The sequence below is a fragment of the Miniopterus schreibersii genome, assembly GCF_964146895.1.
Source record: "Miniopterus schreibersii genome assembly, chromosome: 6".
Taxonomy (NCBI): domain Eukaryota; kingdom Metazoa; phylum Chordata; class Mammalia; order Chiroptera; family Miniopteridae; genus Miniopterus; species Miniopterus schreibersii.
Genome location: NC_138107.1, coordinates 82,449,183 through 82,467,751, shown reverse-complemented (window position 1 = coordinate 82,467,751; position 18,569 = coordinate 82,449,183).

Below are 18,569 nucleotides of genomic sequence, written 5' to 3'. Positions count from 1 at the left end.
GACCGGACGCGCTCCCCGCACCAGGTCTCCGGAGTCACACTTCGGGCATGCTTTCCATTGCATAGAAGAAGCAACGACTTCATTTACTAGCTGCACAACAGCTTAACAAGGGGTTTTCAGAGAAACAAGGGAATGCTTCCCATTTTTTCTTATAAACAAAACTCTTCATTTTCCAAACACATACTAAAAACTTGAAAAAACTATTCTTTGCAATGAATTTTGAACAGAAACTGAAAAGTGATGTAGTTGTTGCTCATTGCTCTCTATCTCCTGCAGCCTGAAGCTGAGGGCTCCTTCCCAGAAGAGGGGGCAGCACCTCCAGGCCTCCTCGTGCTCTGCCCCTCTGGGTGCCGCCACCCACCTGTGGTCCTCTGCTTCTCATGCCAGGCCCCTGGTGTCTGCGATGCAGACGAGAGAAAGGAGGAGGCAGGGAGGACTGGCGGCAGGGGTCCCGGGCAGTATTGCTCCAGACCCAGGCAGACCTGGGTTGGAAACCGCTCTTTCACTTCCAGCCATTGACTGGGGGCAAGTTCTTCAACCTGTGTCCTCCGCTTTGAAATGGCGCTCATCCCAAAGGTTGGTAGGAGATGAAAGACTCAGTTCTCAGTAAATATTAACCCTGATTATTACCTCCCGAGAGCGGAAGAAAAGCTGTGTTATTGCCCTTAAATGATACGCTGACCCCTAAAGAAATGGAGAGAGAATTGGTGAAACTTTGAGTGACAGGTGGCAGGAAGAACAAATAACCACCCTGCACACACCAGCAAGGCCAGATTGGTTGCTAAAAGACTAAACTAATTCCCCACCGGCTGTTAAATAGCCACTAATCCAGCGTCTGGAGTCCCACCCCACCTGCCTCGGGGCCTCCCCCAGGACCACCGCCTCCCAGCTTGGGCCTGGCAGGGAGGTAGGTGGGTCTTAGGTAGGTGGGAACACCCAGGAAGGACCCTGCTCAAGTGCCACCGGTTGGCATCCCTTATGATTGGCTGGCTCCATACTATACAGGGAGCCAACCAATTAGAAGGGATATTTTGAATATTTGTTTGTGTTTGGAAAAAAATTTTCTTTGGTTGTTCTTCACCTGAGGATATTTTCTCCATTGATTTTTGTTTGTTTGTTTTAGAGAGAGTGGAAGGGAGGGAGGGAGGGAGGGAGGGAGGGAGGGAGGGAGGGAGGGAGGGAGGGAAACATCCACATCGTGGGGCCTGGATCGAGCCTGCAACCCAAGTAGGTGCCCTTGACCACAATCGAACCCACGACCCTTCGGTCCAAGGTCCAATGCTCTAACCACTAAGCAAACCGGTCAGGGCTGAAAAAGTGTTTCGTGACATTCGCTGGTCCTTAAGCACCAAGATGAAAGCCATGCCCGTGGGAACTTTCGAGCGAATTAAGAAAAAGCACCTCTTCCCGCCATGGGAAGCAACCCCTCAGCAGAAGGCTTTGAGGAGAGAACGCCTGCTGGCCTCCAGCCCCCATTACATCCATCCAGACACCCTGTTGCAGGCATGGCCCACCTCTCCCCTTCCCCCCCAATTCCCCAGCACGAGCCGCAAAGTCTCGGTAAGGAAGCCCAACCGAGCTGTGATTTCCCCTGACAGCTACACAGGTGTCATTCTCTGCACACCCGAACTCTGCTATTTCAAACCTGGATTTAGGTCCAGGCTTGGCTGCTTCCCCAAGCTCTGTGATTGTGCCGAGACAAGTCAATTCTCTGAGCCTCGGCTTCCTTATTTGTAAAGCAAGAATAATACTCCTTCCCCTCAGGACTGTGCGAGGGTTAAATGAGATCATAACTTTAAAGCACTTAGAACAGTACCCGCCACACAGTAGGTGCTGAATAAATCCACTATTTTTAAATAACAATGTTAAAAATACATATTATTCATAAATATATATTTAATATCAGCACTGATTTTTTCATGGAGGGAAAAGAAATAGTGTTATTGACTCAATGCAATGAACAACAGCCCTTAGATAGTTAGCGCCTTGTGCATCCTGGGGATCAGCTGTTTTTATTAAATGGGGAGTATTAATAGGCACAAGTTCAATAAAAGCAGCCAGCAACAGCATTGATTATGTGTGAGGATCATAAAATACTCCTTAAATTCAGAATTCAGAAAGGCAGAAGGGAAAAAAGATTTCTGATTCAATTGTGGGTCATTTCATCTACATGCAAGAAAATATTTAGAGAAACTAAAAAGGTCTCAAATTAACCTGAAACTCAATGTTACTGATAAAAGTTTAAGTTACCTTTAGCAAATCTCATCACACTGTGATCACCCATCCCTCTGATATTTTTTTATATCAGTTATAAAACACCAACTGATATTAACTGAGGGGACTCTGTACTCAAAACACTGCAGGGTGGGCTGCGTTTATGGTTACGTGATATGGACAGTGACCGAGATGTGTACAATAGGCACCTGTCCTGGATGGTTAAAATCTAATTGGGGAAACAGATCATAGAATGAAAATAAACATGTAAAAAAATTGTGGGGGGAAAAACTGGCCCACAAAATTTTCCAACATTTTTGGGAATATGCCTATATTACTCTAATATTGAAACAAGCATTTTAAAACATAACGTTTAAGATGAGAGAAAAATCAACAATTTTTTAGTGATTACAAATTGTTTTGCCAATAATCTCACAAAAGGATTTTAGATGGCCTGACATGAAGATGTCGGTGTTCAACCATTTTTTACATGCAAACCCAGAAATTGTATGCAATTCAATCTTCGTTTCAGAGAGCCATTTTTTTAGAAGCAGAATGCATATTAGCCTATGTGTAACACATACTTGATCTACTCTAAACTCCTACTTATTAGGGCCTTTTCAGATTTGGGGTAAATTCGGGTAGAAAAATACATAATTTTTTAATCCAGGAATTGAAAAGCTAGCAAAAAATGTTAATCAGGGCTGCATAAAATTTCACCAACACATTTCATAAAGAGAAAGATTAAATGCACATGTTAGATCCATTCCAGCAAACTGCAATAATGAAATGATATTATCTTACAATTAAATTTAAGGATAATTTTCCCCAAAAAAGGACCAGTTTTGCTCAGAAGATTAGAGAATATAATTGCCATCCAGAATATTTCACTTCACAACAGACTGTAAATGGTTCCAATGTACTATAATGGATAAAGTTTTGTTTTTAAAGATTCACATCTTGAGAACTTGTCCAGTTTGACTAAAGGTCATTTTTCTGTGGTGCAGATTATTTAAAATTTTAAATTCACCTACATTTTGCTATGTATTTTCAAAACAATTCTAAATTCCCACAGAAATATTAAACTTATTTACAATGATAGTCTAAAATCAGAGTTTTTAAGAAAAAGACGTGTGATAACCTTACCAGAACAGACAGAAAAATTAAAGCAAGCAAATAAATAAAACGTGTCCCATGTAGATAGCATATATGTAGGCTACTTTAATATAGCCGAAGAGTTGTTCGACTTACATTCCTTGATAATCAAACATTTCTCCTAATGTGAAAGATTGTCATCATAACTTAGGAGCTTTGAAAATCTCCGAACCACGTATCCAGTCCTCAAAGACATCGACGATTGTGCCCACGCGTATCCCACACCCACACCTTGGCATCAGCTCCTGCCTTATATGATTTTAACCCGGTACACGAGGGTTTTCTTAGCAACTACAATATTAAATTATCTGAGGTAAATTTCATAATAGAGTAGAAGAAAATAAAACTTACCTTCTTTGAGAGCTAGGGAATATAATCCCTGATCAAATGGGTTGGCATCAGGTTCTGAAGGTATTGAAAGCTACACGTTCATTTACCTGACTGATCAAAACCTTACACTTGACCAAAATGAAATCTATTAACCAAATATTTCTTTTGGACAAAGCTAACACAGTCGGTTTAGGCATTGTCAGCATACCTGGAACAGTTATTTCTGCTTTCAAATAAAGCATGGAACAACTGTCTCAAAAACTACCAGGAGTGTCTCCAAAAGGTGGCAAATTTGGTCTTCACGGTGAAGGGAAATGCCAGCAGCCACTGGAGTTCATGGCAGACACACCGCAAAACAGGGGAAAGCTGGGTGGTGAGTAAACACCTTGCATTCCGAGCCTTAGAGCTAAAAAAACTATAACTGGAAAAGAGATCCTGCAAAATACTAATTATAATAAACAACAGGTTAATGTTCTTACCACACAAAGAGCTCTTAAAAAATCTGTTTCGAAAATGGAACTTGGATATTAGAAAAACTAGAAAAAAGATTTACAAAAGACAAAATACTTCAGGGCAACAAACATAATCTTTAAAAAATTCAATCCCACTCGTAATCAAAGAACTACAAATTTCTAAAACTAGACGCTTCCAGTTTTAAAATGCTATTTGTGGCGCTGGTGATGCAGGAAACAGGCCTCTGGACCTGCTGGGGGAACATCACGAAGGCTTCCTGGGGAGGCCCTGGCGTCAGGGAAACTCTCCACCAAAACTCAGAAGCTCCTGCTCTCAGTCCTCTGACACTATTTAAGCAAAGCACATCAATAAATCGACTCCAGGGAAGGCTGTAGACTTTGGAGTCAGATCGACCCGGGAGGCTGGTCTCGGGCGCGTGCTGGGCGCGGGGTTTGTGGAGCTCACCCGCCTTCTTCCAGCCTGTCTCCTCCGTCAGCAACAGAAGGTGTGGTCGTTACCTTGCGCACTATTTGGGGTATTAAGTAAGACTCTGAAATGCTCCTGAAACTGTCAGGCACGAAGCAGATATTCATTAAACGTTTGGCGATGCATCGGGAAACTTAAAGAAGAAGATATAGGGAATATCATCAATAACGTTGTAATAACCACGCACGGGGCCCGGTGGGTGCTGGAAATATCAGGGGAACGCTTTGCACAGGATACGGTTGTCTAACCACCAGGCTGTGCACCTGAAACTAATACAAAGTAATAATGAACGTGGACTGTAATTGAAAGATAAAATTTAAAAAGGAAGAGGGGGAAAGGAAAAGAGGAAGCAGGGAAAGAGGAAGGCCGAGGAGGGGTGGAAAGGGAGGAACCGTGCTCTGGGCTCTCCCACAGACACAGAGCTCAGGAGGCCCTGCGTCTTCACGTCCCCGCGCCCACATCAGCCCGGGCACCCTCTCCACGGACACAGGAAACATCACGCGAGTGTTCTTTCGCCTGCAGTCATGAGGAGGAACTGAGGCACTGTGCTGATGGGCAGAGCCCGGCCACAGCCCAAGTTCCGACCCAGCCTCTGTGACTGCCTGGGCCCGGTCCACGTTCTTTGGGACATTTATGAATGACACCTACAACTGCCTAGCTCAGAAGTACCCCCCTCCCATGCCAAAAGTCAGGATATGACTGTCACTGGTATTACAGCGTGAACAATCTGTTTGGCTATGCATGCAAAAAAAGGTTTATATGTGCATAAAAGTAATAGATACTGAGATTGTCCCCTGGTCTAGTCATAAAATTAGAGCAGCTATATGAAAAATATTTCAGATTATGTCACCTAAGAGACATAAACTGGATGATACTCAACAGGGACTGCCCACAATATCTATTCTGAGCGGCATCCGCTACGAAATCAACACAGACTGTGGACAGTATGAGGCCAGGGCAAAATCTGACTTCTTAGTGCTCCTCTGTTAGAGAAAAGATGGACTCGTAAAAAAATCGACTCTCCAGCCCTGCTGGGCATGGCTCAGCGGTTGAGCACTGACCAAGGATCCAGGAGATCCCGGTTCCATTCCTGGTCAGGGCACATGCCCAGGTTTAGGGCTTGGTAACCAGTCAGGGCATGCAGGAGGCAGCCGATCAAGGACTCTCTCATCATTAATGTTTCTATCTCTCTCTCTCCCTCTCCCTTCCTCTCTCTGAAATCAATAAAGATATATATATATATATATATATATATATATATATATATATATATTTTTTAATCATCTCTCCACATTTTGCTATGAGTAATATCCCATTTGGGGTAGGAAGAGCAAATAACTCTAGCAAATGTATCATTGCAATAAAGAATAGCAATGAAAGAGACCTGTACATTCTACCATAGAACAATAGCTAAGCCTCATCACAATTTCAATAATACAATTAAGTGCCATTTATGTTTAAATACCATTTATGCTTAAAATACACCCCAAAATCATATTAGTTTACTTAACATAATAACGACTAACATCTGTTGAGTGCCTAGCATATGCCAGGCACTTTCCACCTGTGTTCTTATGGAATTCTCACAACCACCCCATGAGACAGGCATTCCTTTGGATCCCGTTTTGCTGCTAAGGATAAGAAAGATGCCTTGGCCAAGATCACACAGCTTGAACACCGTGAATCAGGGCTCAGGCTGGATCTATCGGATTTCGTATCTCAAGATCTGAGCCACTATGTGATAAGGTCCCCAAATGTGTCAGTGACCCAAGCTGGTCACCAATAACATTTAATATTGTTTCAGAAAAATCCACTTTCTTAGAAACTTTAGAATATACTTGTTAGGATACATGCATTCATAATTTATTTATTCAAGAAACATTGCCTGAAGGTCTGCTACATCTCATCTCAGATGCAGCAAAGATTCAGATAGCAGGAAGATAATCTCAGGAGCACATAGTCTAAGAGAGGAGACAGACACACAACCATCATACAGTGAGACAGAAGCAAACAATGGAAATACATTGACAAGTTCCTCTCTTCTCTACAGACTTTCCCTATTTCTCAGTCTTTTTTAGATTACTATTCTCAGATAATTTCCATAACTACACTTTTGCATCTGACAAAGAACTTTTATTATCTTTTCCTTCACATAGAATTATCAGATTTGCGATAGAACCAGCAATTTACCGATGCTTTGCCAAGAGTTTGATCATGATAGCTATACATTTCTATTTGTTCTTTAAAAAAATTTTTTTTTGTTTACACTATGCTAAGATTAATTTAAATCTTCCAAAGATGCTTACCTTACAAAAACCTGCTCTGGGAGAAAAATATTTGCAAAAGACATACCTGATAAAGGACTGTCATCCAAAATACAAAGAACATATAAGTCAACAATAAGAAAACAAACAACCCAATTAAAAAATGGGCAAAAGATCTGAACAAAAACATCACCAAAAAAGATATACAGATGTGAAATAAGCATATGAAAAGATTTCCCACCTCATATGTCATCAGGGAATTATAAACTAAAACAACGAGATGTGGCTACACAGCTATTAGAATGGCCAAAATCTGGAACACCGACAACAATAAATGCTGACAAGGATGTAGAATGACAGGAACTCTCAGACATTGCTAGTAGGATTGTAAAATGGTATAACCCCTTTGGAAGACAGTTTGGCAGTTTCTTAAAAAATAAACATACTCTTACCTTATGATCTAGCAATTGTGCTCCTTGGTATTTACCCAAAGGAGTTGAAAACATATCCACACAAAAACCTGAACACGGATGTTTATAGCATTGTTACTCAACTGCCGAAACTTGGAAGCACCTGACATGCCCTACAGCAGGTGAATGGAAAATCAGCGGTGATCCAGACAACGGAATATTATTCAGAGCTAAAAAGAAATGAGCGATCACGCCATCAAAAGACATGGAGGAACTTTAAATGGATATTACTACGTGAAGAAGGCAAGCTGGAAAAACTATATACTGTATGATTCCAATAATATGGCATTCTGGAAAAGGCAAAACTATGGAGACAATAAGAAAAGATCGGTGGTTTCCAGGGGTTGAGGGGAGAGATGTATGAGCGGAGCACAGAGGATTTTTAGGGCAGTGAAACTACTCTATATGATACTCTGATGATGGGCACATGTCATTACACATTTGGCAAAATCCACAGAAAGTACACTGCCAAGGGTGACCTGAGTGTAAACTATGGACCTTGAGTGATTGCGGTGTGTACGTGCAGGGTGGTCGGTTGTAACAAATGTAGCACCTGGGGGCGGGATTTTAATAGTGGGGGAGGCTGGGTGTGGGAGGGCAGGAGCAGGTATGTGGGAAATCTCTGTACCTTTCACTCAGCTTTGCTGTGAACCTATAACTGCTCTAAAAAATAAAGTCTATTTTTAAAAAAAAACAAAAAAAACTGTTCATTCAAAATTGACTTTGTTTTATTTATTCTATCCTAACCAAAATTAAATGTGTTTTTCCTTGAGAATTTATAATCCTCTCCAATGTCCAAACCACTCAACTCATATTACCTGATGCATTTTATAAAAAGCAGCTCAGGGAAGGGAGCCTAGGCATCGAGACACGGGAGTGTTTGGTGCACGTACTTAAATCAGCCCACGTAGCAAACAGCAGCCACAGTGCAAACGGCTCAGATCCCTTGAAATACCATTAGTCAACTTCTAAAGCTCTCTTAAAATAACTCAAGTCCTTATTCTACTCTTACTAACCACATGTTTTGGAAAAACACCATTAGGGTGCAACTGGCACTGACATTTTCCAAATAAAACATTTGTTTCTGAAAATATAAATTGTCTTATTTTTCTGTTGTAAACACTGGTTTCGTTGGCAAATGAGAATGCGAGTTGCAATTATTGTGGCAAGGCGGGAGCGCCTGTGGGGTATTTTTGTGTTTCTACAGGCCAGCGGCCACAGTGATGGCTTTCCCATCAGGCAGGAGTTGTGGCAACTCCCTAGGAGCCTCCTGATGGACCTCTTGGCAGCAGGACATGGGCCCATGATGCAGATGTGCTACTTTGAACTCTGAAAACTGCCCTCCTTCCCCACAGCTGTCCATTTGCCACCAGGAGTAGAATATTAGTGCTGAGTTTTTATTACTACAGTTTTCGTATAAGGTTACGTTTTACAAAATCATGCAGAAACTTCAGAAGGTGTTTCGATCACCTATTGCTGCATAGCAAACCATCCTCAAAATCATTAGCTTCAAACGACACTAATCTACTATCCCTCATGGTGCTCTGAGTTATATGGGCTGCTTATTCCTTCTGTTTATTACTAGAATTCCACGTGTGGTTGCTTTTGGCTGAAAAATTGGCTCAGGGTTGGGCTCAACTGGAACCCTGGGATGGAAGGGCCTCTCTCTATGTGGTCTTAGCATCTGTCTCCAAGAACACAAGCAGGATCTAATCTTTCTTGCATGGCATCTGGGTCCTGAGAAAGCAAGCCCCAGTGTGCAAGTGCTCATCAAACCTCTGCTTATATCCCATCTGCTGATGTCCCTTTGTCCAAAGCAAGTCACGTGGCCAAGCCCAGAGTCACAGTGGACTGGGGAAGGACTGTACAAGGGCGTCAACACCAGTATTTGATTGCTGTGATTTAGTCTATAAATAAAGGCATTAAATATGAAAGCATGATGACTGGGCATACTAAGGGCCTGATGTTAATAGTAATTAATATATATTGACAATTATGATGTACCACGCATTGAACTAAACATTTCATATTTATTATCTCACTTAACCCTCCTACCACCTCTAGAACATCGGTACCGTTACGGATCCCCATGTTATAGACGAGAGAACTGATGCCCAGAGACGGAAGCAAACAGGAGAGGCGGGGTGAGTCCAGCTCCAAGGTCCATGCTCTTAAACCTCCATGTTATCAGACTTCTAAACAAATGGCATAGAGGTCCCCACTGCAGTGACAGTGGATGTCTTTAAACATTAACCTTTAACGTTAAGTTGAAGTAGGTCATCTTAACTCCCAAACCAGTGAGCCAGGCTGGGCTCCTGTCAACACAGAGTCAATGCCCGAGCAGGCTGCTCTCCTTTCCAGTCGAGCTCGATTTCCAGCCACCGCCGATGCACACGCACGGAGGCTGGCCAGGCACTCACCTCAGGGCCTCCCTGGAGGAGTGGGAGAGCCCAGGAGGGAGCGCCGCTTAGATGGCCCGCAGTGTTACCAGACACCAGCCCCCCAACTCCCTGAGGCTGTTTCTGCAGCTCCAACGGTGTCTGCGGGCCTGTGAGAGCGCAGGGAGCGATTAAATTAGATACAGCGTGTAAAGAGCTCCACCTCACTCTCTGGTACATACATGGGAACTGTTGTTACGAAGATGAAGTGCTTTTCAGAGCATCTTTGGAAACTGATTACATACCCTAAGAAGCACGGAAGGATTTCATCATCTTAGGGGAAGCGCCTTCTAAGGACTATCAGCAGAACAGTGTTCACTGTGTAGGAGCTGACTTATTGAGAAATAATCAAAGAAAATTTTAAATCAGCTATTTGACTTGGCCGGGGGGGCGGGGGGGGGGGAGCAAGGTGATTCTCCAAAGCGTGTGACCCAAGTCCTCCAAAGTCCTGCATTACATATCCTGTCGGTTTACATGTCAGCCCAGCCTCTGCACTGAGGGCAATAAAGTCAAATCGCCTGGGCAAGAATCACACTGAAGCGCGCTCCTTTCAACCGAATATTTTACTTAATTTTGTGTATTTTTGCTAATAGAGGAAAAAGTTCAAAAGCAAATATTGAATGAAAAGTCAAATGTTTAAAGAGGCATAAACACTTTGAAGGGTTTCTTCATGTGCTTTAGAAGCTTTGCATTCTAAATATTGCTACGCGTAGCTACAACCGCTCACAACTCAGGCCCCTTATACAGGACAGGCTGTGCCATTCGCAGATACCCAGGAGAGTAGTTTTTGTTACTTACAAATTCTTCCAGGTCCTTTAAACACTATCACCAGCAGAAGGAAATCATGAAAGATCTGAAACTAAAATAATGCCCACAAATAAACTTCACGATCCCTTATGGCTTGTCCTAACAAGGTCCTCTGAAGAGCAAGGTGTGGCTTAGGAAGCTTAGATAAAAGGGGCAGCACAAGTAGCCATGACAATGTCTCTTTTCCTAAAATATGACAATGTCAGTCTTCCTAATAAGTCTGTCTTGGGTATTTTTTCACTTACACTCACCTTGAACAAAGAGTGAAAGCAATGGAGACATTGTGTTGCGGTAGGAAAAACAAGAGCTGTGAGTCTGCCAGGTCTGAGTGCAAATTCCCTTCTTCCACCTTCTGGTTTAACAACCTTGGGTGAGCCCCTCTAATCCCATTAACCTTTCCCCCTGAGTTGTAAAAATGAGAATCATAATTCTCCTTCAAGCATCAGGAGGATTATGTGAGTTATTGTAGATGGAAATGCTTGGGACACCACGTGGCACAGAATAAGCAACTGTTAAATGTTTATTTGTTCTGCCTTCCCAATAGGCTTTTCTTTTTTAAAACCAATTACCTTCAAACCTACACCAGCTTCAGGAAAAAAGCCCTTATTGAAAGCCTCAACAATTGGCAAGTACAAAAAAATAATAAGCTTTTACTTAAAAGCTCTACGTGAAGGGATTAAAGTCTTTACTAACCGTAAAGGTGAAATTAACAATCGACTTCCCGACGTGGGGAAGGCCAACTAATCACACACGTCGCATTCGATACAAACGGTCGTGCTCTCCGCGTGAATCGCTCGATCTCACACCTACGTGCATAACCAGGAACTTAATGAAAGCCAGCTAATATTTTTGAGAAGTCCAGCCGCGGGTCCACAAGGGCTTTTGCCATCAAAGCCGCCTGCGAGCTTGCTCCATCCTCTGCTAAAAATTACAAGGTACCAATCCCCCTTTTTCTCAATTTTCCCAGGTGAGCGCCAATTGGGTCATTATCACCCTGTCACTTACAAGAAAGGAAAAACTGTTGTTGCAAGAACTGGAACCCGCTCTCCTAATCCTCGGTCCTCCACAATGCATCCTGTTATGAAATGCCGGCTGTGAACTGCCTTAAATCCTTTCTGTTAACTCAGGGGCAGGGGAGGGAACAGCGAGCGTGGTGGAGGCTGCGGATCGGCACTCGACATCCATTTTCCCTCCTTGTAGTGCAGTATCTTTTTCAAAATGCCAGTTGCCATCCATTAGTCAGTCACGAAATCAACTTGGTGGGTCAAGATCAGCGTCTCCTAATGGAGTGGAGTGGCCAGAGTAAAGCAGAATTAAACAGCCCAGGCTAGAATCAAAGCCATCAGGGGGTGCTGCGCTGTCTTCTGAAGCTTTTATTTCAGGTAGACGTGCAGGTGACTGTATGTATGTGTGAGTCAAATAAATTTTACGGTAGAGTGTGTGCAAAAGTTTGAAAGATATTGTTCCTTTCTGTACCTCCGACGTTGGGAAGCTACATGCTATGTCTCCTGAAATCCCTTGATAAAAGATTTCCATGTCACTTGGGGTTGGCGGTCAGGTGTCCAAGTGTGAGATCTGGAAGGTGGCAGCGGTCACACCTCTCCTGAATCCTCTGTTTCTGTTGGCAAGCATGTGGTGGACACTTTCATTCTTCCATGGCAGCATTCTTGTGACCCAGCATATGGTCATAAGACCCGTGTGTCCTGAGAGGCAAGGCACAAGGCATCCATGTCCTGGCCCAGGTGGGAGCAAGTGCAGTTAGGTTCTGGAGTGAGCGGCAGGAGGCCCCCTGAAGGCGCTGGCTTCCAGATCTTGGTAGTATCAGTGAAGTTCTGGATCCATTGGCTTTCTGACTGTAGAAGTAACAGCAGCTCTCTTGGTGGTTTAGCTCTGTGGTATGCCTTCAGGAATTGCTTTGGAAAGTTCAACCTCAAGTCTACTTCTTCAGCCCTCACATGATTCTTTCTGTAAGTCACTTAATACCCTATAATAAATCCCTTCTTGCTTACTTGGAGTAGCATCTTTTCTGTACTCTAACTTGTCGAAACTGACAGAAAATGGAAAAATAAATTTAAAAAATTTAAAAATTTTCATGTTCAGCATTATACTGGAATCTCTACAGAGAATTCTGAAAAGAATCAGAAAACTAATTTGTTAGTCATATATTTTTTTATTTTATAGTTTTTGCTTTTCTGGGTCCTATACCACCTAGTGATCAAGAAAGACCTGTTGTTTGATTAATTAATTGATAAAAGCACATGATGGACAATACTAAATTGTTTGGTATCTTCATAACTAGTTGTAAGAAGAATAAATGAATCTGTCTCAGGTCAAAGTTCCTGGAAAGACACTGAAATAGGAAAGAAGGCCAGGTCTTTCTACCCCCACATTGACCAAAACACAGGATGGCCTTGGGAAGGGTCTGTGACCCAGGAGGAGGTAGCTCCCTTCAACCAAAGGCAAGTCCTTGCAAGGGACCCAGCTACCGGTGTTAGCAGCCACTCTGGGCAGCACTTCAGCCCTAGAACAGCACCCGGGTGGTAAACCGCAGCATCTGTGCAGAACCACAGAAGTCTTTGTCATGTCCTACAGTTTCTTAAATGTGTTGTGAAGACATCCAGCCCAGTCCATATAGGAAAACAGGAAAGGTGTGCGCTCTGTATGAAAATGACTTTCAGCATGACAGTAACAATAAAATCCATTTTCTACTTAGCAATGCATGCAGTTGAGCATGTTTTTCAAATAGAACTTTCTGAGTTGGGCCAGAAAGCATGAATGTAAGCTTTGCCTCCTGTATCTTATTTCCAGATCAACACTGGGTATAATTTATAGTCTCTCCACTTTCATTTATTGGCCATTACCACTTTGAATAATAACATTTTTTATGCCATCTTCTTCCCTACTTTAAACTAGGTCAAGAATTAACCACAAGATTTCACACAAACACTGGGGAAGAGGCAGCTTTGTGAAAAGAAACATGGGACCAGGACTCAGGAAACCTGAGGTCTATTCTCAGTTCTGTCATCTTTCTCTCTCTTCTCTCTTCTCTCTCTCTCCCCCGTCTCTCTCTCCCTCCTTACCTCCCTCCATTTTCTAGAAATAACCATATCTGCCCTATTGCATAGGTAAAAAAATGTACATACATGAAAACATTGTGGTAAGAATTATAATACATCTTTAACTTTTCACCGTTAGTCAGCCGTCCACTTTATAATTACCCATGCAAATCATTATGCATTGAGAACCCATTCAAATCTGCATACAGTTGAAAGTTTTTGTACAAAAAGAGAGGAAGGGCCAACCCATCCAGATATTCAAACTCCATCCCATTCAGTGATTCAATCAGACATTCAGCGAATACTCTGTGAGCATCAACTATGGGCCAAGCACTGGGCACACAGTGAACAAACCTGCAGGAGACAGCGCGGCTGAAAATGGAGAGCGTGGACTTTGAAGCAAGATTAGCGCAGATTTCAATTCCAGCTTAGGCAGCTATAACCTTCACTTCTCCGAGTCTCTGTGTTTCTTTGCCCGTGAAAAGAGGTATTACCATAAGAGACTGTTGAAAATAACTGCTGGTAGAGTTATGCACAAGACACCATGGAAGCTAATAGTTTGGTTGGCCTAGCTCAGCCTTAAGATACCAGAGAAAACTGTTTGGTGGGGATGACATCTGAACTGAGTCCCTAAGACTAAGCAAGGATCAGTCATACAAAACCAAAATATATATATATATATATATGTATATATACATAACACATAGACCCAGACAACAGGGTGGTGACAGACAGAGGGAAAGGGGTCTGGGGTAGGTGGAAGTGGGCCAAGCGGGGATGGAAAGAGGCTTTGCTTGGGGCGATGAATGCACGATGCAGTGTGCCGATGATGTTTTATTGAGTTGTACACTTGAAACCTGTATGGTTTTGCGAACCAATGTCACCCCAATAAGTTCAATTTTTTAAAAAGGGGAGAAAAGATGAACAGTCCAAAAGGTCAGCGTTGCAAAGCCCTTGGGGGTTAGAAAGCACTGGAGAAACTGCAAAAGCTGTTTATGGAGAGCGTGGCATTCGCAGGAAGGAGGAGAGGTGGACAGCCCTGTGTGCCCTGCTGCCCAGGCGACCTCCACCCTGAGAGCAGCGGGGGCGGGAGGGCAGAGAGCAGCCCATCACAGCTTCGTATTTGTTGGGGAGTTTGACTTTTTTAGATCACTGTGTACAATGGAGAAGGGTGGGAACAATCCCAAGCGCCAGGAACACCCAAGTGGAGGCTGCGTAAGAGGTAATGGGCGCAAACCCCTGCGCTGTGAACGCGGAAGGAGGGACGTGGACAGACGAAGGAGAAGGCAGGAGGCGGAACGGACAGGGCCTTGTGATTTATCAGACGTCAGAGGAGGGAGAGGGAGAAGTCGCAGTTCCCTCCCAACATCCTGATGTGGACCTCTGAGCAGATGCCAGGCCATGCCCCGAGGCAGGGAGCCCAGGAGAGAAGTAGGTACAGGTGGGGAGGTGGGAAAGATGGTGGAGATACCTGTAGAATATAACATGCACTGAGTACTGTACATGTATGTCCCAAGCTATGCACCTTACATATTTCAACTCAATGAATCCTTATCGGGACTCTGTGAGCACTCTGGTGTCATCCATACCACAGTCCTGAAGCACAGGGAGTTCAAAGAAGTCCATCAACTAGCCCAAGTCAATGCAGAGCCTGTGTCTGAACCCAAGGCTATTTGGCTCAATTCCTCCACGGCACATGACTACATACAGTGGTGTGAGGTTCAGGACAGGGTTCTGATTGATCTGAAGAGATTAAAGTTGGCATCGCTATCACAAAGATGATCATTTAAGCCAGAATAGATGGAACTGATACTTACAACCGATATTAGCTAACATGCATTGAGTGCTACCTACGTGCCAAGATATTTTCAGAGGCTTTACATTATTCAATCCTTACGGCAATCTTACAAGACAGTGTATAGTTTCCTAGGGCTGTGTTAACAAAGTCACACAAACTGAGTGACCTAAACAACAGATAGATAATTTTTACCTCATAGTCCCGGAGGCCAGAAGTCTGAGATCAAGGTGTCAGCAGTTGGGTTCCTTCTGAGCGCTGCAGGGAAAATCTGCTGCATGACTTCTCTTAGTTTCTGATGTCTTACTGTCTATCTCTGGCACCCCTTGGCTTATAGCTGAATCACCCTGATCTCTGCCTTCATCTGCATGTGCCCTTCTCCCTGTGTGCATGTCTATGTGTCCATATTTCCTCTTTTTATAAGGATACCAGTCCCATTGGACAGGGCCCATCCTAATGACTTTATCTTCACTTGGTCATCAGCAAAGACCCTATTTCCAATGAGATCACATTCACAGGTACTCAGAGTTAAGACTTCAACACCTTTTGGGGGGACATAATTGAACCCATAACAGGCATCTGTTTCACAGGTGAGGAAACAAACACGGGAGGTAGGTAACACATCCTCGCATGCAGAGGTCACAAGGCTAATGCACTGGAGAGTGTGTACAGTGTGTGTACAGACCCCCCAGAGGACTTACACCCAAGAGACAGACATGAGATCCCACTTCTGTGATCATGAGACCCCTCTTCCGTGATCCCAATTGATTGAAGCAGAAATGGGTCTGATCTAAGGGAAATCAGCCTAGAGGCTTGTCATTGGCCTGCAGGGTCTGTAGAAGGGCTGCTCAGCAGAGGCGCCTCACACTGAAGAGTGGCTGACTCCCCTGGCCAGGCCCCCTCCCCCTCGAGGAGAAACCCAGAGGGATGGCTGGTGGTGGGAGCAGAATTGGAAAGACAACAGGAACTCCAGGGAGTGTTAGAACACGTAGGCCAGGGGCGGCCCAGAGTAAGCAGAAGAAGAAGAGAGGCAGTGATGGCATCAGCTGAGGCAGAGAGCAGGGGAGTCGTCATGGCATCTAAGGGAACCCGCGTTGGGGGGCGGGTGGGGGACCGGGCGTGAGAGCCGCACCGCACTGCGCACTCGGCGCTGCAGTTCCACCATCAACTGCGTTCCAGTTTTCAGGACGCAGGACCACCCTTCGCCGAGTTCTGCGAGGCCACCGTTCCCGCCCACACTCATCCTTCCATTAATCTCTCGCCGTTTTTGTTGTTTCCTGCAACCCTAAAATAATCTAGCTCAAACGCCAGAGAGACAGGAATAAAACACCATTGAGGCTAATGGAAGAGAAGCTGTTACGACAGAAACGGTCAATTGTATCAAATGTTACAGAAAGATCAAGTGGTAGAAGCACTTTAAAAGGAGCAGGGCTTTGCGAAGGAAAATGTGAGAGCCGGGCGCGTGGAGACGGAGGCAGGTTGTGATGAGCGATGAAACCGACGGGAGGTAACACCGCGCTTTCAAGTGGTTTAGCTGTGAGCAGAGAGGAGGTGAGGCTCTAGGGAGAGCTTGTTGTGGAGGAGAAGAAATCTTTCAAGTAAGAAAGATTTAAACATACATTTTTTAATTTTTATTGAATTTATTGGGGTGACGATGGTTAATAGAATTATATAGGTTTCGATAAACATATTTAAATGCAGGTGGAAATAAGCATGAATGAAGGTGGGGTTGGAAACGTTTGAGAGAGCAGAAGACAACTGGTGGAACGAAGCTGCTGGGGATGCAAGTGGCCAAGCAGCAGCAGGCAGAGGAAATAACCTGAGACAGGGAGAGGGAAAATAGCCAGGCCGGGTGTGACACATGCCACGCTCTATTAGGGTCTGATATTAAAGGCATTTCCTGTAATGGCTTCTATTTTCTGAGTGAAATAGGAGATGAGATTATCTGCTGACAATAAAGAGGTAAGAGATGGGAAGAGCCTTGAGGCCGAGAAGAATATTCGCAATAGGCGCTTTGGAAAATGGCCATGAGATCGCTCCAGAAAACAGTGAATGGCTACCGTTTAGTACAGGGGGCTCCCATGAAGTCAAAGGCCACAAAGCTGGTTTGAAACTTAGCTGTGACTTTGTGCCTTCCTCCAGTCTCAGCCAGCGGGGCAGGAAAAGCAGCAGAAGCATGGGTAGCTGGGATTAACTTAAATTTGAGGACAGAAGGGCAAGGGAACAAGGACTGCTGGGTGGTAGGAAGGGAGTTGAGGGGCAATAATATCTACATGGGCTCCGTATGGAGTGGGGATTGGCAAGGCTGCTAGGGACAAAATAGGACGACCAAGGAATCTCAAAAAATAGCTATTTGGGAGTAAGAGAAAAAGACTGGGATGATAAGAGGTTAGGATTTTAAAGGCAGAGAAGTCCTCAGTGACCAGAAGATCTTGAATTTGACCATGTATCACAGATGAGTGTTGTGTGTCTGTCCAGCTTCTCTTCCCTTGGGGCACTTGCCATCTGTCATTATGTGTGGTTCTGGTCGAACAGCTCAATCTGGGGCCTCACCCCAACCCACCCTGACTGCAAGGGTTGGCACGGGATGCCGACCAGTGGCTACCTACAGTGCTTGGTTCAGGAGTGGGTCTATGACCAAGAATAGATCAGACTCTTCTTTGAGATTTCTTCCATGGGTGTTGGAAGCTGAGAGTCTCTCTTTTTTCTCAGCTCACATGTTGGGAAGACCATGTAGCTGCTTGTGACCATCTTTCTTGGCAGCATGGAGGACCCATCTAGAGAAGAAGAAAGTGAGACCAACATGCAAAGACAAGCCCATCAAGCAGAGGTGGAAGATGGACAGAAGCAAAAAAAAATCCAGAGAATTCTGAATCCCTGGATCTAGCCATGCTGAAGCAACTCTACCCCTGAATCTTTCAAATACCCCCCCCACACACACACACACAAATTCTCACTTTGGCTTAAGGTACTCTAAATTGGATTTCTGTAAACTGTAGTCTAGGCTGTGAGTGGCTGAAAGAAAAGGGCAGAAAGGTATGAGAGCTGAGAAGGCCAAGAAACTAAAGATATAGTGTTACATGGGTTTGGTTTATAGTCAT